General features: G+C 37.8%; 1 protein-coding gene and 1 pseudogene across 6 annotated transcripts in view; one reads left to right on the forward strand and one right to left on the reverse strand.

Moving 5' to 3' along the window:
* The window catches only part of LHFPL3 (LHFPL tetraspan subfamily member 3), a 490,487-nt gene that overhangs the window by 348,275 nt on the left and 116,256 nt on the right, over window positions 1–25,956 (reverse strand). The window lies entirely within an intron of this gene.
* LOC118611057 lies at window positions 17,808–17,926 on the forward strand (annotated as a pseudogene).

Raw genomic sequence — 25,956 nt, forward strand, 5'->3', positions numbered from 1 at the left:
CATCCATTCTTACACCCCCAGCAGTTCAGCTACCCAGAAAATTACCTATAAAACCACAAAATAGGCTGTGGGGTGATTTCTACTGTTTTTAGGGAGATTGGGAGCTGCTTGGGTCAGGAATGATGGAGTGAGCAAAAGGGACCTTGTTCTTCATTTATGCTTTTAATTTTATATCATTAAGATGCAGAAGTGACACCTGAAACATAATTTGAAAAAGTTCATAAGAATTAGAAAGTTTTTAAAAAGCTCAGATTAAAAACGTTCTAGGGTTCCCCTCCCTCCCTTTCCTGGAGTGCTTTGTATTCACATCCCATGTGCACTGCTCCATGCTGGGCACAGAGAGTGAGCACTGCTCTTGTCCTCAGTTTAACATCTGGTAGCAATGATGAGATACATATTCGAAGCCAGGTATATCCAATTACACTTAAGCTGAAGTCACATAGGTTAATGGCTAAACACAGACTTTGGAACAGTCAAGACTTTGTCTAAAATCCTGGTGCCTCTATTTACTAGCTGTGCAATTTCACACAATTAGCTTATCTTCTCAAAGTGAAGTAATGAGTGAGGATTAACTGAGATAATGTCAGAGTGTCTGGCATATACTGAGAATGAAATAAAGTGAAACACTGCTCAAATAAAGGTGTCATGAAATCCAAAGAAAGTATTGACTCTCTGGCTGGTTGGTAATGGGATGGGTTGGTGGAAGGTGGAAGGCATTCAGCCTTCCCTGAAGAGATGTCTGAACTACAGAAATGCCTTGGGAGAGACAGAGGTACAAAGGAAACAGGGCGACATATTGGGACAGTTGTAATCTTGGCTTCTGCCTCTTGTTATTGATTTTGAGAGAGGAAGGGGATCAATCAAGCATGATCTTTTGGAGGATCATAGAGCAAAATTGCACACACTGCACAGAGCATGAAAAGAATTGGAAGGATATTTTTCTGTCGTGGAAGAAGCAGAGAAGATTTTATTAAAGATAGTGAAGAATGGAAGAACATAGACATGTGAAAATGAGAACAAAGTTCTAACAGAGAGAACGTTATAAACAAAGAGGAGTGAAAGTGCAAGGGTACGAATGCGGACTACGTGGCAGACAAGGTTTTAAGGCATGTAAGTTATAAACAAGAAATAGAGGGAGATAATGCATAGCTGTTACATGAGTGAATACATGAATGCAAAATATAGGATGGACCAGATGGGTCAGGGCACAAAATATTGAACTAAAAGGTTTGGATATGACACTAAACAAAGCATAAATGTAAAAGCATTTTGTAGAGTAATATATGCTAGTTATTCCTTCTATTGACAATATCACTTCATGGTAATGAGAAGCTGTGAAAGTTGTTGAGAAGAGAAATAACATAAGCCTCACTATGCACTATAGCAGTGCTACCTAACAGCAATATATTAAAACCCACAGATGTAATTTAAAAATTTCTAGTCACCACGAAAAAGATGAAATTAATTTTAATACTTATCACAATATATTATCATTTCGACATGTACCCAATATAAAAATTAAGGTATATTATACTTTTAGTACTAAGTACTCAATATCAGGTGTGTATTTTGCACTTACTGCATATCTCAGTGGGAATGCATATCTCCACTGGGACCACATTTCAAGTGCTCGGTAGTCACTTGTGACCAATCACTTCTAGTTAGATACTATAGGCCTCTAGGATGGTGTAGGGTAGGTAGTAAGAAATCAGGAGAGGAGATTAGTTAGGAGGTGACTGTAATAGCTCAGGAGAGAAGTAATAAGGAACTGAATTTGGATAGTGGTGGTGGGACCAAAGCAAAAAAGATGATTGCAAGAATCATTGCAGAACTTCAGGAGACACTTTCAGTAGCGGGTAACAACTCCAGCCAGAGTTGCAGTATCTCTTGAACAAATCTCAGAGTTCTGCAGCCTGAGGTGGGCAATGGCTGTCCTCTGTGTGATCTGAGACTTTTGTGAGAGGCCACAGGTTCGGCACTGACACCAAATCTGAACCTGAACTGGCCTGGTGAAATACGCTCAATTTTTGTTCACTTTTCGCCAGTGACTCCCTGGGACCCCACACCCTACAACTTCCAAATTGCCAGAGCCAGGTCACAGCAGGGTAATCAAACTCACCCATTTCTCTTGGCAGGAGGCTTTTTAAAGCAACAATCAGCAGACCTTGGTCTGCACATCTCTGGAGACAATTCCAATGGCAAGCAACCAGCTCTGCCCAAGCTGCGGTACTTCTTGAATAAATCTCGGAGGTCTGATGGCCCAAGGCAGGCAGTAGCTAGTTTCAGTGTGATCTGAAACTTTTGCTAGTGGCCATAGGCTCAGCAGTGGCATCAAATCTTAATCTGCATTGGCCACTTTCTATACCCTGGTGAATCCCTGGTACCCCGCCCTACCCAACTCATGTAGCACCAAAAGGCTCTATCAGCCTTACAGGCAACCAGTAGGCAGACTCAAGCTTTGGGGTGGCCTAGACCATTTGCTAAGCTAACTCATGCCTGGTACTGGTGGCGGCCAGCCTCGATTCCCAGCATGGCCTCTTCCACCTGCCTCCAGATCTAGCAAAGGCTGCAACCAACTGCAGATCACTTTTTAGCTCCTACCAGGTATCCCCAGTAAGTCACAGCCAGCATCTGACCCTGGCTTGCATGGGAGCCCCTCCCTAAGGGCTCCAGAACTGATACTCCCAGAAGCTGCCATCAGAACACAACAGAACACCACATGATTAGCCTCACAAGTGGAACACCCAAAGGATGGGCTCAATAGGCATACATGCCCACTGGGGTGAATCCCACTCTGTGGGGTCAGCACCCACACAGCAGCTCATACCCTGTGGGCGTGGCCAATCTTCATAGCTAGTCAGCCTTAGAATCAATCCCACCCACTGATATGATAACAGCAATCAAAGTTCAACTACTGTGGGAGGGCACACACAAACCACACAAGGGTCACTCCTGGAGCACACAGCACAGGTGATAAGGGAGTCTGTGACACAGAGCAACACAGGGCACCTACTACACAAGGCCATCTGGCCAAGACTGAGAGATGTAGAAAATCAGCATAATACATACAAATGAACAGAGAGGCAGCCAAAATGAGAAAACAAAACCAAACAAAAGTCACAATTGAAAGAACAGAAAAAAAATTAAAAAAAAAATAACTAAATGAAATGGAGGAAGCAACCTGCTAGAAACAGAGTTCAAAACACTAGATATGAGGAAGTTCAATAAACTTAGAAGAATAGATGACCCCAGTGAGAACTTCAACAAAGAGATAGTAAGCATAAAAAAAAGCACGTTGAAACCATAAAAAAGAACCAGTCAAAAATAAAGAATACAATAACTAAAATGAAAAATACAGTAGAGAGAATCAACAGTAGATTAGATGAAGCAGAGGATCAAAAAAAGTGATTTGGAAGATAAGGAATCAGAGAACACCCAATCGAAACATCGACAAGAAAAAATATCCTAAAAATTAAGATAGTTTAAGGAACCTCTGGGATAACATCAAGTGTACCAACATTTGCATCATATGGGTAAAAGAAGAAGAGAAAGAACAAGGGATTGAGAACTTGTTTGAAGAAATAATAAAGGGAAACTTCCTAACCTGGAGAAAACACTAGACATACAAATCAAGGAAGTACAGAGAGTTCAAATAAGATAAACCCAAAGAGCTCCACACAAAGACCCATCATAATTAAAATGCCAAAGACTAATGACGAAGAATCCTTAAAGCAGCAAGTGAAAGGCAGCTAGGTATTTACAAGTGAGCTCCCATAAGACTGTCAGGTGATTTCTCGACAGAAACTTCGCAGGCAAGAATGGCTTGGCATGAAATATTCAAGGTAATGAAAAGCTAGGACCTAAAACCAAGACCACTCTACTCAGTAGGTCTATCAATTAAAATTGAAGGTGAGATAAAGAGCTTTTCAGACAAGAAAAAGCTAAAGAAATTAATCACCACCAAGCTTCTATTACAAGAAATTTTAAGGGGATTATTTAAGAAGAAGAGCAGAAAAAGAACACATATATGAATAATAAAATAAAAATAACTATGTACCTATTAATAATCACTTCAAACATAAATGGATTAAATGCTCCAATCAAATGACAGGGTAGCTAAATGGATAAGGAAACAAAATCCATTTATATGCTGACTACAATATAACCAATTCAGATAAAATAACACACAAACTGAAAGCCAAGGGATGGAAAAAGATAAAACCAAGGTCTGGTTCTTTGAAAAGATAAAAAAAAATTGACAAAGTTTTAACCAGACTCATCAAGAAAAAAAGAGAATACCCAAAGAAATAAAATCAGAAATAAAAAAAAGTGATAGCGAGCACCACAGAAATGCAAAGGGTTACAAGAAAATATCACAATTATATGTCAACAAATTGGACAATCTGGAAGAAATAGGTACATTCCTAGAAACATACAACCTTCCAAAGCTAAGTCAAAAAGAAACAAAAACTGAACCAACTAATTACTGCTAATGACATCAAATCAGCAGTCAAAAACTCCCCACAAACAAAAATCCTAGACTGAATGACTTCACAAGTGAATTTTACTAAACATTCAAAGAATTAACACCTATCCTTCTCAAATTATCCCAAAAAATTCAAGAGGAAGGAAGAATCCCAAGCTCATTTTACAATGCCACCATTACCTTAATTCAAAACCCAGACAATGACATTAAAAAATAAAACCCCCAAAACCAAAAAACAAAAATGAAAAAAAACAAAAACAAACAAACAAACAAAACATTATAGGCAAACATCCCTGATGAACATAAATGCAAAAATCCTCAACAAAATATTGCAAACTTAAATCAATAATACATTATAAAGACCATATACCATGATCAGCTGGGATTTATTCCTGGGATGCAAAGTTGGTTGAAAATCCACAAATCATTCCATCAGAAACATGGTGGAGTGAGAGACGTCCCCAGATCTTTCCCCTTGAAACAACAATAAGCTGAACATCTAAAACTTAACAAAAAAACACCTAAACTATACACCCGCTTGCCTGAGTGTAGGATCTACACATAAGAGATAGCACAGGTGAGAACCCCAGGAGTCGGGCGGTAGACTGAGAGAAATAAATAAGCTGCCTCCCGCAACTAGAGCTCCCTGTAGGAGGAGTGGGGGGCGGGGGAAAGTGTGGCAGTTTCCTTGAACAGCCCTGCCTGGGAGAGCTGTGAGCTCCACGCGGCCAGCAGCAGGGCCAAGGCATCAGGGCAGAAAGCAGATAAGTGGGGATGGCAGAGAAACAACCGTTGATTACTACCAGGTGCAGTTGAAAAACATGAGGCTGAGCCACAGCCCCCATTCCCCAACCCAGAGGGCCCTTCCTCCCATGTCCTCCGAGACCGAACACCGCAGAGCCTTGGGGGAATCTGAGCAAACACTACCAGAACTGTCACTAACATTGATGAGGACTGAGACTGAGGGTAGCGAGCATGATTGCATATCTATAAGAAAAAAAAGACATTATTAAGACTTGATATAAAGGAGAGATCCAAGATGATTAGATGCCACTTATTGGAAACCAAAAGAAAAATGACTTCATTGCAACAGGCTAAAGAGAGACCTTTATATAATAAATCTTTCATGGAGGGGAGAAAGCAGAATACACTTCCATTAATGTCCAGGCAGAGACATAGTCCACTAAACACCATGAACAACCAAGGTGACGAGGCACCTTAGGACAAAAGAGAAAAACTTCCAGGAAATAAGCTTACAGATATAGAAATATGCAGCTTAAATGACAGAGAATTCAGGATGGTACTTTTGAAAAAACTCAGTGAGTTCTACAATGAATCATATCAACAATTACAGGGATTGAAAAAACAATTAGATGAACAGAATGAGTTCTTTAGCAAGGAGATTGAAACCCTCAAAAAGGACAGAATAGATCTGGAGATGAAGAACACACTGCAAAAGTTGAAAAATGAAATAGTAAGCTTGGGAAATAGAGTTGACCAAATGGAGGAAAGGATCGGTGACATTGAATACAGAAATATAGAAATAAATGAGAAGGAAGAAGAAAAAAACAAAGAATGAAAAATAATGAAAGAGAAATACTAGCTGATACCATCAGGAGAGAAAACAAGAATAATGGGCATTCTCAAAGGAGAGGGAAAGGAATAGGGATAGGAAAGCATTTTCAGATAAATAGTTGATGAGAATTTCCCAACTATGCTGTAAAATAATATTAGGTAAATAAATAGAATCATTGCAGAAGTAAAATCAACAGCATCTGAAAATTAACTACTATGCAGTTAAGGAAGAGGGAGAAGTTAATGCTTAACCTAGTGTCTAAGACTGGGAAGGCAGGAGTATCAGTAGGACTAGGTACTAAAAGTTAGACCAGGAAGTCATTACACAGAGGAGACACTGAAACTCTGATACTGGGAACCATTTCATAGGCAGGGAGCTTTAGGGGATGGAGAATGGAGCTAAAGATAAAAAATCTCACCTACACTAGGAGATGTGTTGAGGGAGGAAGAGGAAATGGAGAAGGAGCAATCAAAGGCATTGGAGGAGAATGGGGAAAGCCCTTGTCCAAGGTGTAGAACATCTCAAGAAAGGAAGGGATCAGATTCTGCAGAGAGAATGGGGATGGTGAGCGCCAAGACTGGGAGGGGTTTTAAAGAGGTCATTGGTAATCTTCAAGATTCCAGGGCACAGTGGGAACAGTAGCTAGATTAAAGGAGCATGTGGAAAATGAAGTGAAACAATGCATATATATATATATATATTACTCTCTTAATAAATTTGAAGAATAAATAAATAAGGAATAAGGAGAATTGCTTGAAGGAGAAAGTAAAGTTTTTGATGCTTTGTCATTTAGAATCAGTAAGACTTGTCCCTATTTACAGGGTCTGGAGAAGGAGCTGGTGGAAAAGGAGAAATAAAAGTAGGGAGTGATGATAGATGGCTGAAAGCCCTCAAAGAGGCAGGAGAGAATGGGATCAAAGATACAAATGGAGGGAAGACAGTGAACATCTACACCTTCCTCTAAGAGAACAGAAAGGAGAGATAGTGGGTTAAAATAGACATTTCGAATTGGAAAGCAACATTTTTAGGACTCTCATATGTCAGATATCCTTTAAACTAGGGGGCATGGTAGTTATAAATAAATGGAAAAGCAGAATAGATTTTCATAGAATTTACATAAGAACTGGAACCATATGTCTTGACTATTTATTATTATACAATATTTATTAAGCTTTTCTGTGTTAACTATACAAGGTTCCAATTGGAAAACCCAGCCAACAAAACAACATGTGTCAGCCAAAGCCTGAAAACAGAGCTATTGCCCAAAACATCCTGCAAGGTACCATTTCTTTAGTGAATTCAGTATGGTCTAGGGTCTGACTTTAGGTTCAAATATGCTCTGAATGGATAATTTCAGGGACATTGAATTTGAAACTCAGACATTCTCCCTACAATGAGTCAGTACTAAGCAATTTGAGGCAAGTCAGTCTCCTCTTTGCTCTAAAGGTCCATTGCTTCAAGAGTGTTACTATCCTATTTCTATCCTATCCTATTTCTGATGTTGTTTCTTGGTAACTACTTGTAAATAAGAAAGGGGAACAATCATTTAGTGAAAAAACAAATGCAAAACTAACATTTTAAAATAAAATCCAATTCATAATAGCATTGTTATTCAAACAATCCTGTAGCTGTTATCTATTGGTTGATAATTTATGCTAGAACAGAAAAAAATCTTTAATAATTTTAAATTAACTCTTGGTGAATCAGCACATACTAAAGGAAAGAAACACTCAAATCCAATTAACTTTTTTTAGATAAACATTCCACACTGGTACACACAGACACTTTTCCTTAAGAACACAGACCTAATTTTTGACTTTTGAAGAAGAATATTTATTCTTAAATATTAAGAATGTGTGAAAAATGTGATGAGGATGAAATTGAGGATTGTAAATTAGTAAGTTTTAAATTTTTTTAAACTTGTATTTGGTATTCTGTGATCATTTTAATTTGGATGAGACAATATTGTATTGATTACTTTGGATATAGTAGAATGTTTAATTTGCATAATATAAATACAGAACACAAGATAAATCACTTTTAGATGTAAAAAGATAATTCTATACTTTGTTTATATTATGTCTTTATGCTCCCATCTTCACATTGCCTAGTATAAAGGGGGACGGTGGAGAAGGCTGCAGGTCTGGCCAATCAGCCCTCCCTTACAGTGATCTGATTTACCCCAGCAGGTATCTGTTAATGCCCTGATACGTCCTTGTCCACCCTGAGGCAATAAATGGGCTACTGTGTTTATGTTTAGCACCCCTCTCCCATTTAAAATTTTTTTTTTTTACATGGAAAAATTCTTGCTATTTTGCCAAACTTAATATCATCATCTCTTTACTTGTAATGATAAATGAAAGTATCTAAGAGGAATATGAATGTAGAACTTCAACTGGATTATGTTATGATCTGCCAGGGGATATATACACCTATGCACACATTAAATATCCGCTAAAGCTCAGCTGAAGTGGTCATTTTCCACTCTATTTCCCCCAGCTGTATATTCTATGGGAAAGTAGAGTATTGCCAGAATTCCTGGTTAAGTGACTGCTGATGCAAAGGTAAATCTGTGGAGTCAGGATAAAAATGAAACATCAGCACTGAATATCTGGGTCTCTGGTTTAATCTAAACCTTAGGTTATGTTTCAGAGCTACTGCTGGAGTGAGGCCCACTGCTCCTATTCTTTGGGCTCTGCTTTCTGCATCTTTGAACCATTAAGAGTAAATCCTGGCCACGGGGATCTAGATACCAATCTTTCCAGGAACTTATACTAAGTTCCAAATGAACTCAGTATGTAAATGAACACCTGTGTAAATTCCACATGGACCAGAGAGGGGTTACCAGCACTTAGTCCTAGGACAAGGCAAGAAGCGAACCAAGCACGGATGGCTAAAACTATTTTAACTATGTAACTCAATAAGAAGGCCTTAAAAATAGGTGTGGCACCCCAAAAGGAAACATGTGAAAAGAAGGATGAGGGAATTTCAGAGAGTAGCATTTAGATAGAGGAAGCTCAGTTTTTATATTACACACTGTTTTATCTGGAAAAAGAAATTAGGGCAAGATTTTTGGCAAAACAGTTAAATCCATTTTTTCCTGCCTTTTTTTCTGATCATTATTATAATGTTTTAAACATATGGGGATTTAATTTTTTATTTTAGCAGCCTTAGGTTTTTAGGCCCTTTTGTGGTTGTCTGTGTACCCAGTGGAGAGTAAAGAGGTTTTTTTGTTTTTGTTTTTGTTTTTGTTTTTTTTTAAGGCTGTCTGATATGCCCAGGGGAATTCTTGGATTTGAGTACTCAGGGGCTGATTTTCAGATATTCTGCCACAGGTCAAGAAGAATTAATATCTCCATGCATTTGCTACAGCTTCTGGTTTCTCTTAAAAGGGATCATTATTTGTTTGTAAATCTCTTATGAATTAGAGATTAGATCTCACTCTACTGGGGGTGATTTGGGTTGTTTCTATGGAAAGGTTACCTGGTAGTATAGGAGCAAAAGGGAAGCACTTTAAAGGATAAGAGAATGTTGGTTGCTCATTTGGTGATTCTTTTTTTCTTATTTAGTAAAATAATTAGGAAAAGACGGTTAGGCAAGACTGTCTAGTTGCAAAAGAAAAAGAAAGTGGATTGACTGGCTAGGAAAGTTAAAAGTGGGACTGATGATTTTTAAAAAAACTACAGAAACTATACAAAAATTAGCTACAAAACTGCCTAACAAGTCCCTCTCCGGCCCCTACACCAATACGTGGGATGGTTGGGATGTTTGCAAAAAACCTTCTGAGAAGCTCACATTAAGCCTGCAGTGGGCCACAGTGTGAGGGGTAATAGAAATTGAAAAGCTTAGGGTTTCAGCAGTAAGGAGGCTGTAAACCGCACAGCTGATTGTACCCTGCCACATGGCAAATAAGAGTGAACTGATCATCCACAAAATCTCCACATTATTCTGGTGAACTAGACAGTCATATCTGTCTAGATCCAGAGGGGGTATGATTGGTTATAGTATTACCTATATCACACACATGGTGTTATATGACACCATCCACCTACAGTCTTCAATGGGCCAGCTCCCAGTCCTCACACTTCTCAAAGTCTAGAGCTTAGTAACCTGTGGTTTCATTCCCACCTAAGACTTCCATCCTGTTCCTGACAAGCGGGAACTGAAAGAGCACAAAGTCAGTTATTTGGACCTCATGCTCCCCTTCTAGTGACCATTACACTAATTTATTAAATCAATAGTTACTGAGGCACACCAGATGATGAGGACACAAAGGTAAGAGAGAATATATTTGCAGGTTTAAACTGAAATCTAAAGGGTGAATAGGAATTCCCTGGTCTCTGAGTTGCATATAGAACCTGCTAAAGAATTTGCATGGCTCAGTGCAAATGAAAATTTAAGGCTCCTTGTTCAGAGTATATTAAAAATTCCAAGATAGTGCAATAGAGCAGTAAATCACATGGAGGCCCTTTCTGAGTATGGGATACTGTGACTACATAGGTCATATGCCCCTGAAGCCAGAACAGGTTACACAGCTCTGTTTACTTTGCCTAAAGCCCCAGTCTCCCAAGAACTGGAATCTGTTTTTTGCCAATCTCTACCCATTCTCAGTGCAGAGTCTATATCCTACTAAATGCTGATAGACTTTGCTGCCTACCTGGAACTTTGTTGCGTGCTCTGGACTCCCTACACACTGTGTCACTGAGGTTAAGGCTCCCTGACACCTCATTCCTACCTGAACTACACTTGCAGTCTGTTGCCGTATGTCGAAATTCCCAAAGCTGCCTGATCAGCTGGACCTCCTGTCATGGTCAGCTGGACTTCTTCTTAGCCCTTGACCATCTGACACCCACCCTCCCTAAGAGGGAATGAATAGGTATAATTCAGGTCTTGGACCTTCCGAATTCTTAGGCTCTGGAGGTGAGAGAGAGAGAGAGAGAGAGAGAGAGAGAGAGAGAGAGAGAGAGAGAGAGAGAGAGAGAGAGAGAGAATGAGAGAGAGAGAACGAGAGAGAGAGAACGAGAGAGAGAGAGAGAGAGAGAGATTGTACAGTTATTCCCTTATAGTGAAAAATCCCAGGTGCCCAAACTCAAGTAGACCAGGTGAAAAGCAGTGTGGCTGCCTTCTTGGCCCTTTGACACTCAAGATCTTACCATTTTCTAAGGAAAAGTGAACTAATTAAAAGAGCATTGTTCCTTAAAGAATTCAAAAATTCATCAAGGAATTATGGTGTGGATATAACATTTTCCCTCTCTCCTCTAGAAAATCATTCAAAAGCACACTCAATTTTTAGAGAAGAAACTAAAATGTTTACCCAGAAGCTGCATGGGGAAACAGGGGAGGAGCCAAGCAAGAATTCAGCTGTGGGAGGTCTCAGAAAGGAATAACAAAAATACATTTTTCTGTAGTTAAGAGTCCCATTCCCAAGGGGATCTTGCATGCAACAGAAAGAAGCAGAAATGGAAGTGAGCTGACCTAGTTTAGTTCAGAGAGGCAAAGGAAAACAGACATGATAAATCCTGGAGACAAGCCGTACTTGCAGGAAGTAGCCTGTCTTGGTGGAAGCCAAGAGGAAGAAAGCCTCAAGTTTGTGAATCACAGATTGCATGTAGTATGCCCTTCCCTGCCTCCAATTTTTTAATAGAAAAATTTTTTAATAGAAAATCTAGTGGTTAATTTATATAGTTGAAAGCTATCAACGAGATCTCCCTCATCCCTAAAAAGCACCAGACCAAGATGCCTCCACAGGCAAATCCTACTAATCTTTTAAAAGCAACATTATTACAATGCTATTTAGATTGTTCTATGGAAATACAATCAAAAGGAACACTTACAAATTTTTGTATGTGGTAAGCAGAATATTAATATCAAAAGATGATAAAGAATGCACAAAAATTTTCCCAAACTATATGTCAATATTACTTATGAATGTCAATGTAAAAGTACTAAATAAAATACTAGTGAATGGAATTCAACAGTACATTAAGGAGTAATGACCAAAGGATGGTTCAAAATTTAGAGTTACATTAATATAATTCACCATACCAGTAGTTCCAAAAATAAAAATAAAAACATATCACTAACATTTTAAATTTTTTTTTTTTTTAAAAAAAGAACACTCTGTACAATGAGCATTAAGGGATACTGCCTTCGCAGGATAAAATATCTTTCTCTTAGTGCAAAAGTCAACATCATGACCAGGAACTGAGAGGATAAGAATAAGATACAAAAGACAGTTTCCACTGTATAATTTTATACGCTTCATAATGTTTAAATCACATGAATCAATTACCTATTAAAAACTGTATGAATAATATGTAAATGGAAAAACAGAGCTCATCAGGCCTTTCTTCCCCTGCTCATCATTCCATTTTCATCTCTGGAGAACCCCTAGCCCTATTCTGTGTGAGGTCTCTTAAATCCTTTGCCTTACCTGCCCAAGGAGAGAAGAGAGACTTCAGGAGTGTAAGTTCAAAAGGAATCGAGAAACCAAAAAGATCAGCAGGAGCACACTCCCTGTGGAACCCAGTGCCTTCACCTTCCCCCTTGCCCCTCCCCATCATGCTCTGTCCCTAGCATTTTAGAGCAGGAATATCCATACTCTGAGAGATGGAATGAAGGAGGGAAAGGGATGAAAACTGTCACCATGTGAGTGTGAGGTAAGTAAGGTGGGGAGTGAGCCTTGAGACTCCCTATGGTTTGGGGTGTGTCACTGCCTGACTGCTAGTCCAGCTTCCCTTGATATTTCAGAGCCAGCATCACTATTTGAAATCAGATGGAAGAAAAAGTAGGTTGCAGTCACAGCACGATGAGAAAATTTTTTGTTTGTTTGTTTGTTTGTTTTTTAAAATAAGGGACATAAGAACTTAAAGGACTGCAAATCATTGAAGGAGAGAAAAAGGAATGAAAAATTCGAATCTCTAGGCCTATTACGATAAATAAGATTTGAATACCTCAAGGATACTGTATAAAAACCTTTCAATAAAGTTGACATATAAGCCAAATGTTCATTTACTGGAATCAGTATCTTATATAAAATGACTACATGTCTAAAATATAAGTTTAAGAATTTTCACTAAGTAACTTGGAAGAGCTATAAATATTTCAAAATGTGTCAAGAGTTTCTCACCCACATATTTGCTTTTACATCTCCTTTACATGATATACCTTTTTTCTTGAGGCAAACAGTAAAAATAACTTTTAAAATCTGTGTATCATTAATTTTAAAAGCTTGCTCTTTGGTTAAGAAAGAAAATTATGACTAACAAAATTTATAAAATGGCGAATTAGAGTGATAGTCATATTGATTTATACCTTTCTTGTTTAATCTCAGAACTCAAAAACAGTTTATCAACAATTAATTATCACCACTTGCTGGCGATTGTTTTCAATTATACTTTAGAACTAGAAGGGTATCTAAGGGAACAGAATCAGTCTCAAAAAATAAGTCAGGTCTAAGAGTCAAAACCAATGGCTGTCCTCTTATCTGTTGGTGAAATGGTCCCCAAACATTTGTTTTTATTGCATTGAGCATATTTTCACAGAATTTAATGACTCCCTTCTATTTTAGAGTCAATACCTCAATAATGTGATCACTCCAAACTGCAAAACCGAGGTTGAGAGTATCTCCATGTGGTTCCACATGTGTCTACATCACCAGAGTATAAAGTATATCCAACATACTTCCTGTAATCCTGTGTACATTTCCATGTAGGTATCTACAAACACTGTCCAACAAACTAAAACCCAGATGGAGACTTGGCTTTATGAAGAAATGTGTTAAGCATATCTTCCCAGATCTCTTTTCCTCAGACTGGACCACAGCCAGCCTGTGAGCTGCCAGTCAAGAGGGAAAACACCTGGAGTGGGAAAAGGTGGCATATGGCACACTGGGCAACTTGCCAGCGCCTTTTGGATTCTAAGTCTGTTCAATGTTCATGAGATGCAAGCAATTGCTGTTTTAGGGTTTGAGGAGGTGGGCAGTAGAAGAAATAACAAGAAAAGCAAACCTCAGAAAAGCAGTTTCTTCTTTTAGCCCCGTTTGTGACAAATAACTGACTCACTCTGCCTACTACTCGCATTGAAGCAGGGAGAGAGTCATAGGAGTGTAAACACATGAGTCTAAAAGAAGAGACCCAGCTTAAAGAAGAACTTTGTTAACTACCCCACTTATAAGACATCTAATCAGGCTGAGAAGAGTGGCTTCGAAGAGGCTCAACCAGGGTGAAAACATGATTGACAGCAAACCTCTGGAACCCCTTAATTAAGAAGGTCTGACTCCATGAGAGGGCTTCCAGACCACCAGATTGGGTTTAGATTGATTGGGTTCCTAGAAGCAGAGTCCAAGCCAAACAATTTCATAAGTGATTTATTGAGGGAGTGTTCTCAAGAGACAAACTTGTAAGGAAGTGAAGGAACATGACAGAGGAAGAAGAAAAAGCAAGGATGTGGTTCAACTGAAATCTAAGCTCAGCATTATCCCCTGGGGAATTCTTTAGTGTGGATAGCAATCACTATAGAATTTTTTCACCTTGAGGAAAAGGACCTGGGCTTTTGTACTCCTGTGTTAATCAGTCAGTTGCAGACCACCCCCGAGAGGAAAGAGGCAATAACCACTCAAGCAGGGCAATTACCCTCCAATAGGGCAAATTTCCAGTGAAAGTTATAAGTGTGAGCCCATAGCAGCCAATACTCTAGGGGTGGGAGAGACAGGTGGGTACATGGTTACAGATGTGGCCAGGGCACCAATATGTGCTACCACACAGAGGTGTATCCTAGGTCAACTGCTTAGTCCTTGAGCCTATATCTTTTCTAAAAGAGGTATTTTTTTTTTTTTTATAAGGAATAGCTTTTATTAACACTCAAAAATGCTTGGGGTGAGGTGCCATAAATCTTGTATTTAGGAGACATTGAAAAATTTCAACTTCCCCTTATGTACAGTGATATTCTCAGAGTATTTTTACGAACACACTGGATTCCTCACCGGCTCTCATGTCCTCATTTTTTTTCTGATTCCCAATCTCCAACCACATTTCCTTTTCCATCTCCTTCTGTACCCATGAGACTTCCCATGCCCTTTTCCCGCTGTCCCTCAGTGATGGCATCTACGCTTTATAGAAGAAAGCACAAATGACCGGAACTTAGAACTTTTTTTCTCAAATACGAGAACTCTTTCCAGGGAGTCTCCTTTCTGTACCACTGATGCCCACAAAATGAACTGAATTTGGTCTCTGGGTTCTGAATTACCACTTTTCCTTTTTGTATGAGTAGTCTATACCTGTAATTTAAGGAGCACTGAAAGTAAAATATTCTTTTGACTCTCGTGTCTGAAATATGAACCATCAACATTCATTTACTCACTCATTCTTTCACTAAATACCAAGTTTTGCTATGTATCAGGCACAGCACTGAGCACTGGATGAATCTGACAAGGTCCCTATGCTATTAGAGGGAGATGTATATGAAAGGGAGAGGAAAGCCCCCCAGGCAGAGAAAGCAGCATAAACAAAAGCATTGAAGCAAGAAGTATCCAGGTGTGTCAGAGATCTGCAAGTAGTTTTGTGTGGGGGGAACTCAGAGTGAGGGAACACTCTGTCCGTAGAACAATAGTAGGATATGTTCCATAATTTATTTTTTTCAGAGATACTTAATGAAGTGGTTTAAAACAGCTTATAATAGCTGTATAAAGAGGCCACTCTTGACTTGGCAACTGGGAATAAATAATGTTCAAGCCTCACAATTATATATCCTTGAAATATTCTCAGAATAATCCACTCCAATTGTTCAAGTAAAATTGTTTATTCTCTTTTCTATTCGAAATACATTTTCCCTTTCATAAATAGGCATTTTCTCTATAATTTTCATTTGCAGTTGGGCAGAGCTGCCTGCAACTAGCTGGTCACAACTAGGTATGAATTTAAGTATCATTCCACTTTATTCCTTTTGGAAAGTGTGGGGGGGGGGGGGCGGGGGGGTGTCATTTGTTGAGAACCAGCTGTGTATTGGGTACTGAACTAAATGACTTGGCATATATAATCTCGTTCTATCTCAACAACAATTCTGGGACGTAGAATCACTATTCCTATTTTATAGTTAAGAAGAGAGACTCAGAGAGGTTGAATGATTAGGTCCCACAACACCAAGATTCATATTGGGGCCTATCTTCTTCCAAGACCTTAATTTACCTACTATGCAAGGCTTTCTTTTCTTCGTACTTGATTCCATGATGAAATATTTCAAAACCTGTTTATTATGAGAGTGATGGGTAAATACTATTTAAACATTATAACCTTCATCTTAGTTTCTGTTTTCTGTTCTGCATATGAAAATAATGAAACCTATTTTGCCAACCTTACAGATTGTGAGGAACAAATGAGATGATCAACAAGAAATTTCTAGAAAATAATAAGCTGCTACACAAACAGGAAACATTACTCTATGCGTGTATACAGACACCAACTGTGGGGGTTGGGAATAGAGGCAGTGAGGGCTCAAAAATCTTGCAAGTTTGGCAGACATGGGAAGTCTGGGAGCTGATCAAATTTCTCCCTTGGGACTGTTTAATGTTAGCAGAAATGGAAGAAGTACCCTCAACATCTTGTGTTAGTTCAGGGGTGGTACAGAACTAGCATACTTAAGAGCTCCTATGGGGATCCCTCAGAATAGCCATTAGAGAATTAAGTGCCTGAGGAAAATAACTCCTTAATGAAAACTGTGACAGACACATGGTGACTAGATTTAAGTAAACTAAGCTTACTGTTTTTCTCTCTCTTCAGATAAGGGTCCTATGAATTCTTGAATATTTCTTTCAGTGTGAAGTCCTTTCCCACCATGTGCACAAGAGTCAACAGCCAACCCCAGCAGAGTGCAGACTCCAGTCAAGGCATATTTCCTTGAGAGTGATTTTACTCAGCCACAGAGGGAAATCTCCCACTACAGCACCAGTGTGTGGTCTCCTAATTTGGTTTTGGGGCAATCTTGTCCTGTTACCACCCCACCCTCAGTCAGTACTGTCTTCACAGGACATTCTTTCTGCTCTCAGGGAGCACTTTATTTGTGCATTAGAGTTAAGACCAATAGTTAAGAGCTAATTGTGCAGCAACATACCAAAGAGTGCCTGAAACTTGCTAAGGCTCCTTTATTAATAGCCTTTAAATGTTTATTACCTAAGAAAGAGATTTAAGATTCTGGGACAGAATGCATGGAACACACTTAAAAGTAGCACTCAGAGAACATGAAATTCCTGCTCCTTAGAATCATTATATCAGAGACATGGGTAATACAAGAACAAACAAAAAGGTGAAGCACTGGCCAGCAATGGATCAGGATGAGCTGAAGTGCTTTGGTTGTTCTCCACTCCCACCCTACTCTTGTTTTCCCTCTGGAGGACTCCATGCCTCATTGAGACTCCTGTAGGTGAGCGGAGCCGTGGAAGGAAAAGACTAAGGAAGCAAACAACGAAACTGGCTCAGGAGTCCCCAAAGTCCATATTTGCTCTTACTCATTCAGAGGTATGACTACCAAGAATCCCTGGTGACTGAAGCCCAGAAACTAGCAGACCACACATCTTCCTATGCCAGGTAATTCTGTGAAAATTGAAATAATTTCTTAACTGATCAAGAGTTTTACTAAGATAACAGAGCTTCATAAAAGGGTTCCTATGAAACTATCAATCCAATAAAAGTCCTTTTTGATTCATGAGTTTTTTTTTATAACGTTTAACTTTAAATAAAAATATTGTTTTCAGTCTACAGCCATGCTACCCTGAACATGCCTGATCTTGTCTGATCTCAGAAGCTAAAGCAGGGTTGGGCCTGGTTAGTACTTGGATGGGAGACCACCTAGGAAGACAGGTGCTATAGGTGTAAAAAAATATGTATATATTTTCATTATAAAAAAAGAATAAAAACAGAAAGGTAAAAATATATACAAAGCACTCATATTTAACATTTTAATGCTTATTTTTCTAATATTTCCTTCATTAAAGAAAAACAGAGACAGCATTGAAGATTTCTGTAGTTATTTGCTACCAGATGGGGTTCAACATGGAACAGCCCCTAGTCCTTTTCACAAGCTATTCATGTCTGGAAAGCTTTCCTTTCTCTGTCCTCATCTGGCTAATTTCTGGTCATCCTTCAAATCTCAGTTAAGTGTCACTTTCTCAGTGAAGCACTCTAAGACATATAGTTTCCTTTGTTAATGCTTATATTAGGACAGCATTTCTTTTTTAAAAAATACATCACTGTGTTCATAATTGTCCACTCATTTGTGTGATCATTTGATTAATGTTTATCTTCTCTTAATGACAAGAACCATGACAGCAGAGACCACACTGGATTTGCTCATCGCTTTTTACCTATTGCCTAGCACAGCATTTGGCAAATAGCTAACAGCTGATAAATATATAGCAAATAAATTAATAAATGAATGAAACTACCTATAAGGAATTATGTCTGTAGAGACCAGGATCACAGTGAAATGTTTGAGAGCAATTTATAGAACAGTCCCTTTCCTGCCCTCAAGTAGTTAATATTGCTCCAGATGTGTTCTTCTATGGATTGTACTTGTTTCTAACTTATTTAATACGAAGATTTTAGTCAAAATAATTCCTCCAAACCATTTCCTTTCTTTTTCTTTTTTTTTAAATTTAGTAATAATAAAAAAGAGGGTGCTAAGGAGTCATTTCAGGGTTTCAGTAGATAGCATTTATATACTGATATACTCCCATTTCCTCCAACGTTTGGGTCTTACAATACTTAAGGGGTGACAAAAATCAGGAACAATATCAACAATTAACATAATCTGAAATCTAGTTTCCCAATCCTTTACCAGGACTGTTCTGTTACATTATTTTGCTATTTTATATCTCTTGTGTGGTATCTCCAATCGGATTTTGTGTTTGCCTTATTTTTCTATAATAATCATTGACAAAGAGGCTCCTTCAGGCATGCCCATTTTAGAGGGCAATAGCTGGATGTCTGTCAATAAAAAATGCTAGAGAGAATATCTATAATAAACAAAGGTCACCAATTTGATTTCTCTAAGATTAGTAAGCACAGATTCAAGACAAACTACATTCAGGCAAGAAGAAAAATTACTTCTAAATTAGACTAGTGTCAGTGATGATATCTATTAAAAATTTTTTTTTCAAAATTAAGAGATTAAAAATTGATAGCAAAAAAAAAACCATTGTTTGAAGAATTTCATGATATTCCATTTATGATCGAATAGAAAACAAATTATTCAACATTTTCTAGTCATGGAGTCTAACAAAGGTCTCCTAAATTATTTTGAGAAAAAACTAGTGTGTACTACTATGTTTAGAAATTTAGCTCTAAACAAAGTTAAGTGGTTTCCCTTACTGTAGGGCTTCTTAGGGCTTTGTGAACTCTTAGGTTACCAAAATAGAATTATAAGTGTGCATGTTTTACAAACATACTTGACCACAGAGCTCTTTCTGTAAGACATATTTTTTTTCTTTAAAATTTGTAATTGTGTGCCTTTTGAGCCACACTTCTCTTGCTTAGGCCTGTTTCTATGTCTGGAAGTGTACTTTCCCTACTAATAAAATTAAAAAAATTTTTTTTAATTGTGCTGAACAATACATAATATAAAATTTACCATCTTAGTCATTTTAAAGTGTACAGTTCGGTAGCATTGAGTATATTCATTGTTATGCAACAGATCTCCAAAACTTTCTCATTTTTGCAAAACTGAAACCCTATAGACCCACTGAACAACTACTTTCCATTTTTTCCTCTCCTCATCCCCTGGCAACCACCATTGTACTTTTGTAAGACATGATTTCTAATATACCAAAGAACAAGAGTTTTCAGGTAACGGGCTGAAGAATTCTAGTTTTGTTAAAAATTTAAAACCACCAGGACAGATGTAGGGAATGGTTAACAAAAATATTTAGCAGTTTTCTTTGACAATAATGGGTCACGTCTTTTTGAATTTCTATCTTCACCATTATTCCCATAAGTCTCTCTTGATTACCACTACTCCGATGACAGAAAATAAAAGCTAGAAAATAATATTTAGATATTATTAGAAATAATGGTTTCGCCGTCCATGCTAAGAACTTAATGAGAGAAACATTATAGCTTATGAGGGGTGTTTTATATAAAAGGTAGCATTCCCAGAGAAAAATATTGTTTAACTGACCACATTATGTCTCTTCTCATCTTAATAATGTTCAGCAGCTCTTCTGGCATAGAATGTGAAGTTCAATCTTCCCTGAAAGGATTCTTTGCACTTTGTGATTTGGTTCCAGTTTATATTCCTAGCCTTTTCCCTCAATACTCAGTGCTTCAGACATCCCACAATTCCCTAATATGCCACATACTAATTTTAGACCCCTATGCCTTTATAATTTTTATAGGTTTATCTTGTCATGTGATTCTTCCATGTTATCTAGTAAGAACAACTCTTTTCTCTCTGCAACAGAAAATAAAGCCCCTCTAAGACCCCTTGCTTATGTCTTCTCAGCATATATTTTATTCTGCTATTACATCTCCTATTTTGGAAATACAGGGTCTTTGAAGTCAAGAAAAAGTTCTTAATCCTTTTATTTACCTTAGGCCTAGTATACTACCTACTTATAATTAACTCTCAAATATGTGTCCACATGAATTGTACTGAATCTCAAAGTAGGCCTTTAGAAGCAGATCAAATTCTAACTTTCTAGAGATACTTATATTTGTGCCATCCAGAAGACAGGGGACAAGCTACATTTGACTGGAATGATTTCTTTTCAGCTACAGTGAACTGGGGTAGAAGCAAGAGGTCTTAGTATTTATTTTACACAACTACTCTGCTGAGCAGATCACATATACCTCCTGGCTTGGAGTGTTGTCCTGTCCCTGACAGTGTCAGGTTTGAGAGCAGAGAACAGAGTTGTGAGCTTGTGGACAAATGGTATACACTGTGTGTGTGTGTGTGTGTGTGTCTAGGTGGGAGAAGGAGGATTATGTGTGCCATGCAGCTTAAGAATACCTTTCCCCAAATAAATGTTTTATTTTTTATTTTTCTTGTTTCTCTTAGTGAAGGGTGAATATTAAGGAACATTTTTTTCAGAGAAGTGCTTTCATATACCATTTGTCAAATTTAGTTTTAAAAACAAATTTACTCTGAGATTTCTTTAGTGCTTACTATGTGCCAGGCACGATTCTAAATAAGTATTTCATCTAATCTCCACAAGAACCCCATGAGATAGAGACTGCTTTATTCTAACTTTACAACCAGGGGAAAGGAGGCAGCGGGTAATTATATAATATGCCTAAGGTCATACAATAGAGAAGAGATTTAAATAAAATCAGACTCCAGAGTCCTAGTTTTTCACCACAATGTATGCATAGATAGGCACAAAGTTAGCTCTGAATACCTATTTTCTTGGAAAACTGTGGAAGCAGTTGATGATAGGAAGATTGTAAGAACTAGCCTATTTGTATTAAAGCTTCTATGATGACCTGCCTGCCATTTTCTATTCATTCTGTAGTAGATACAAGAAAAGCACTGTAGAACATGTAAGTATTCCACTGAGAAGTTCAACTTGGAAGGATCTGCATAAAGAAAATCTTTATTTTCGTTAAGAGAAAATTTTTGGAAAATCCAATCATAAATTATACCAAAAAAAAAAAAAAAACCCACCACATTTGAACAGGTTGTGAAACTAAAACCGAAAGCAGCATTTATTCCCTACAGAGTTCTGGTAGTTGTTCTCACCACAGACAGTGTGTTTGTGTTATGGGTGGACAATTTTCCAGTAAGCCAGTATTAAATATTTACTTCTGAGCCTGTTAACCAGGGTGTGGTAATCTGATCAAGGAGACGCTGTTAACCAGGGTAATCTGATCAAGGAGATACTGTTAACCAGGGTAATCTGATCAAGGAGATACTGTTAACCAGGGTAATCTGATCAAGGATATGCTAACGGCCAACTGTTAACCAGGGTGTGGTGATCTGCTCAGGGATGTGCTGGTTGCTATATAAACTGCCTTTTCTGGGAGCTCAGAGCTGATCTCTTCTAACCCTGCGTAGTAGAGAGTCAGTCGCTATTTGGTTAATAACGGCTCACAATTCATCTCAATTGGCTCCGTGGGTCTTGGATTTGATCGCACCACAACATTTGTAGCATTTATATTTCACAAAATGTGTCAGTATAATTCTGAGCCATTAGTTTGAAAACAGTTCTCCATTTTACTGCATCTAGTTCCACAAATAATAAAATTTTAATTTCTTCTAAATTACAGCTCTTTGAAATTAGGAATCTCTTTTATTAGAATCATTAATATTTGTTATCAGTCTCCTGGAGGGTCTAATGAAGAAGGATCCTATAATTCCTCATTAAGTTTTATCCTGATCAGGTTTGAAATCTTCAATCAAGGATTGGATTGTGACATTTTACCATGAAATTGCATTTTTTAAATAAGCCTGTATCATATAAAAAAAGAAGTGTTAAATTAAAAGAGACTTAAAGGATAATAACTAAATATAATGATGCTGGTTCGAACAAAACCAATATATAGAAAAGTACTGGGTCTGTTGGGAAATATTAATATGGACTTGATTTAGAAGAGGTGAAATTTTACCTAAATAAAAAGGAAATTATTGATTTAAAAAATTACATAAGTGGTTATAATAGGATAACATTTTGATTAATTAAAAATACATATTTACAAATATTCATACACATATGTGCATACAATGACATCTAGAAAAATATGCAAGAGAATGCTACATTGACGACCTCTGACTCGTAGAAACATGAAGTTTTATTTAATTTTTATTTTTGCTTGCCTGTATTTTCTAATATTGTACAAAGCAAATGTATTCAAAGGTAATTAAAAATAGAATGAAGTAGCTTTTGAGGACCATACTTCATATTACCCATTTAATAGAAACTAAAACTGGATTCTTTAAAATGGAGCTTCTATCCATCTCTTATTTTTTCTTCTTAAAAGCATATAAAATTCATCAGTGGCATGCATGAAGTGATGTTTCTTGTTTTGCTTATAGTGGCTACAATAGAACATATTACAAACTTTAAGTAATAAAAATTTTACATTAAAATATTTGGTCAGAGTATTAATGATTGTAAGATTTCAGGGTAAGATTAACTTCAGTGTGAGATTTCTCATAATATCTATGGACATTGTTATTATAATTCAATTTCAAGGTATAAATCAAATGGAAAGTACTAAATGTGAAACTGTATTATGCAGCTTTCTGATTCTACTCACTACAATAAAATGTTGCCAGGAAAAATAAGAGTGATTATGTAACTTGCCCAAGGTCATGCAATAGAGAACCTTTTATCTGCGGTTCATAAAGTTTTCTATAAACCGAAAATAGTAATTGTCAAGGCTACAGACTTTGAAGTCTTGTAGTATCTTGTAATATCTTGAATTTAATTCCTGGCCTTGTCATATATGAACCCAGGCAAGCTACCTAAACATATTTTTCTTCATGTGTAATATAAGAGTGATGATATCCACCTCATATTGGTGATGAGGATTAAAAAAAATCATGTATATCAGAACTGTAGCTGGTGCACCATAAGCACACATGGTCACAATGATGGGGGGAGGGAAGAGAAAAGAACAACAAGAAGGAAGCCACTTCACTTTCTTTCAACAGCAACAGCAAAACATCATATTCTCACCCTACAACTGAAAATTGTCACTATCACCATTATCATTGCCATCAAAGATATTTGTTAAGAATACTCCATGGTGAGGGTGGCTCCATAGTGTAGTGGTAAGCATGTCTGCTTTACATGCAGAAGGTCCTGGGTTCGCTCCCCAGGTGGAGCCACAGACCATACCCGGGGCGTGTCAGGCCCCCCTCCGCTCCCCACCCTCATCCCACCTAGTGCACACGGTGAGCAGGTGGGAGGAAACACCCTACCTTCAGAGATCCAGTTCTTAAGGGGAAATGGCAACATCCATAGGTCAGGGGTGGAAGTTGGGGTGGGGGGATTAAAGGCGGGGAGAATACTCCATGAGATGTTTTGAATTGAATTACATGTACTTTTCCTGACATCTAGGGTCTAAGTGAACATTAACACAAATACAGAAAATATACTAAAAGTAAATGAGCATACTCTATGGGAAGAAATATTGAATTGTCCTATTGTATATAGCATAATGATCATACATCAGGAATATGATAAATGAGAAAATTGTGGGAGTTCCATGATTACAAAGAGAAACTGTTTTCTTATTGGTCAGGGGTGTTTTCATAGAAACACTGAGATTTCTTGGACTCCCAGGAAACTGAGAAAGCTTCAACAAGGCAAAGGGTGGAAAGAGCTGGGCTAGGAACTGGTGGAAAGGCAGTGTCCTGAATATGAAATATGAGCTGCACAGAAAAGGTCCTACTAGAATCCAGATTATGGAAATGAGAGATGGAATGAAAGGGAAGAGATGGAAAAGCTGGAGGATTTGCTGTGAAGAGAAAGCATCGATAAAAAGACTACCACAAGCATTTGTGATGGAGAGGCAAAGAGGTTAAGGACATGGACTCCTGGGTACAGATTTCAACCTTGGACTCATTAGGTATGTGACATTGGTCAAGTTCCCTGTGCTCTTTGTCCCTCATTTTCCTCATCTGTACAACAGGGAGCAATAGAGTTGTCATCAGAGTTCAGTGAGTTAATATTTGTAGAGCTGTTTGTGGTTGCATAGAGGGAGCACTAAAAGTGTTGGCTAAATGTAACACACTGGTATTCTTCCCAGGCCAAACATGGAAATGGTCGTGAAGATGAGATGCTCCACCTTAGCTGAGTTTAATAGGAATTGAGATATCACAAATGCTTTAAAATCCTGTCTTACACTCAATACATTACATGAATGGGACTACATGAGAGACATAGGTTCACAAAGAATGAGTAGTTATTTAAAATAAAAGGATGAATATAGATTAACCCTGTCTGTGAAATAAAAGTAGAATGGAATCACCAATAATAGCCAGCTCTGGCTAGAAACAGGTCACTCTAATAGATCATTTTTTCTTTTCTTATTTTTGAAAATATGGGGCCAGATACTAAGAACAGAGTGGTAAAGCCCCCAACAATATCCATTTTCTTCTCTCCATATCTCCCAGCTGGCCTTTTTTTCAACCTCTGTTTGCTCCTATAAAAGCAGAAACAAAATTTAATGCTTACAATTAGGGAAAAGAGTTCTAACCCTGTTAAAGTTAATTTAGGAGGAGGAACCATCATGAATCCTGGAGGTCTCCAAGAATTAAATTCAAGTAAGGATAAGCAGGAAAACTGATGGGAAATGCAAATTTAAAGTTAGTTATCTGAGGTACATGGACAGCCTTTGAAGATTTATATCACATTCTATGAGTTAGCTAAATCTGGTAAATAATATTAAAAATAAGAATAGTTAAATAGTTAATGAGTTATTTATTTGGGGGAGGAAACTTTTACTAAGAGGAAAAGACACAAACACAATCCAGTTTAGTGCCTGTCCCTATTAATGCTTACCAGGAAGTATTCACAAAATGAGTACCACTACACAGTGCTTTAAAGCTACATCATCAGATATGCCAATTTCATGGGACATGCCACAAAAGGTGGAAGGGGTTAAAACCCCCCTGTCCTTTTTCTATTATACAAAATACATTTCTGATGGGCTGGAAATAGAACTAGGTCTACTTTTAGCCATGAGTGACATTGCTTCCCTGTTTCCAGACTGCACTTGTAATAATCTGCAGCAGCCATTTCAGAAATAAACCCATCGGCTCTAAAGCTGTCGGTGCTCACTTCATTTACTTCAGCGACCACAGGCTGGATCAAACCATCCATATGCCCTGGTTCCAAACAGGGCAAAGGTTTGCTGTGCGCTCGTTAAATTGAAGTCTCCTATTGAATGAATCACGAGAG

This window comes from Rousettus aegyptiacus, unplaced genomic scaffold, assembly GCF_014176215.1.
Source record: "Rousettus aegyptiacus isolate mRouAeg1 unplaced genomic scaffold, mRouAeg1.p scaffold_m13_p_13, whole genome shotgun sequence".
In the NCBI taxonomy this organism is placed as follows: Eukaryota; Metazoa; Chordata; class Mammalia; order Chiroptera; family Pteropodidae; genus Rousettus; species Rousettus aegyptiacus.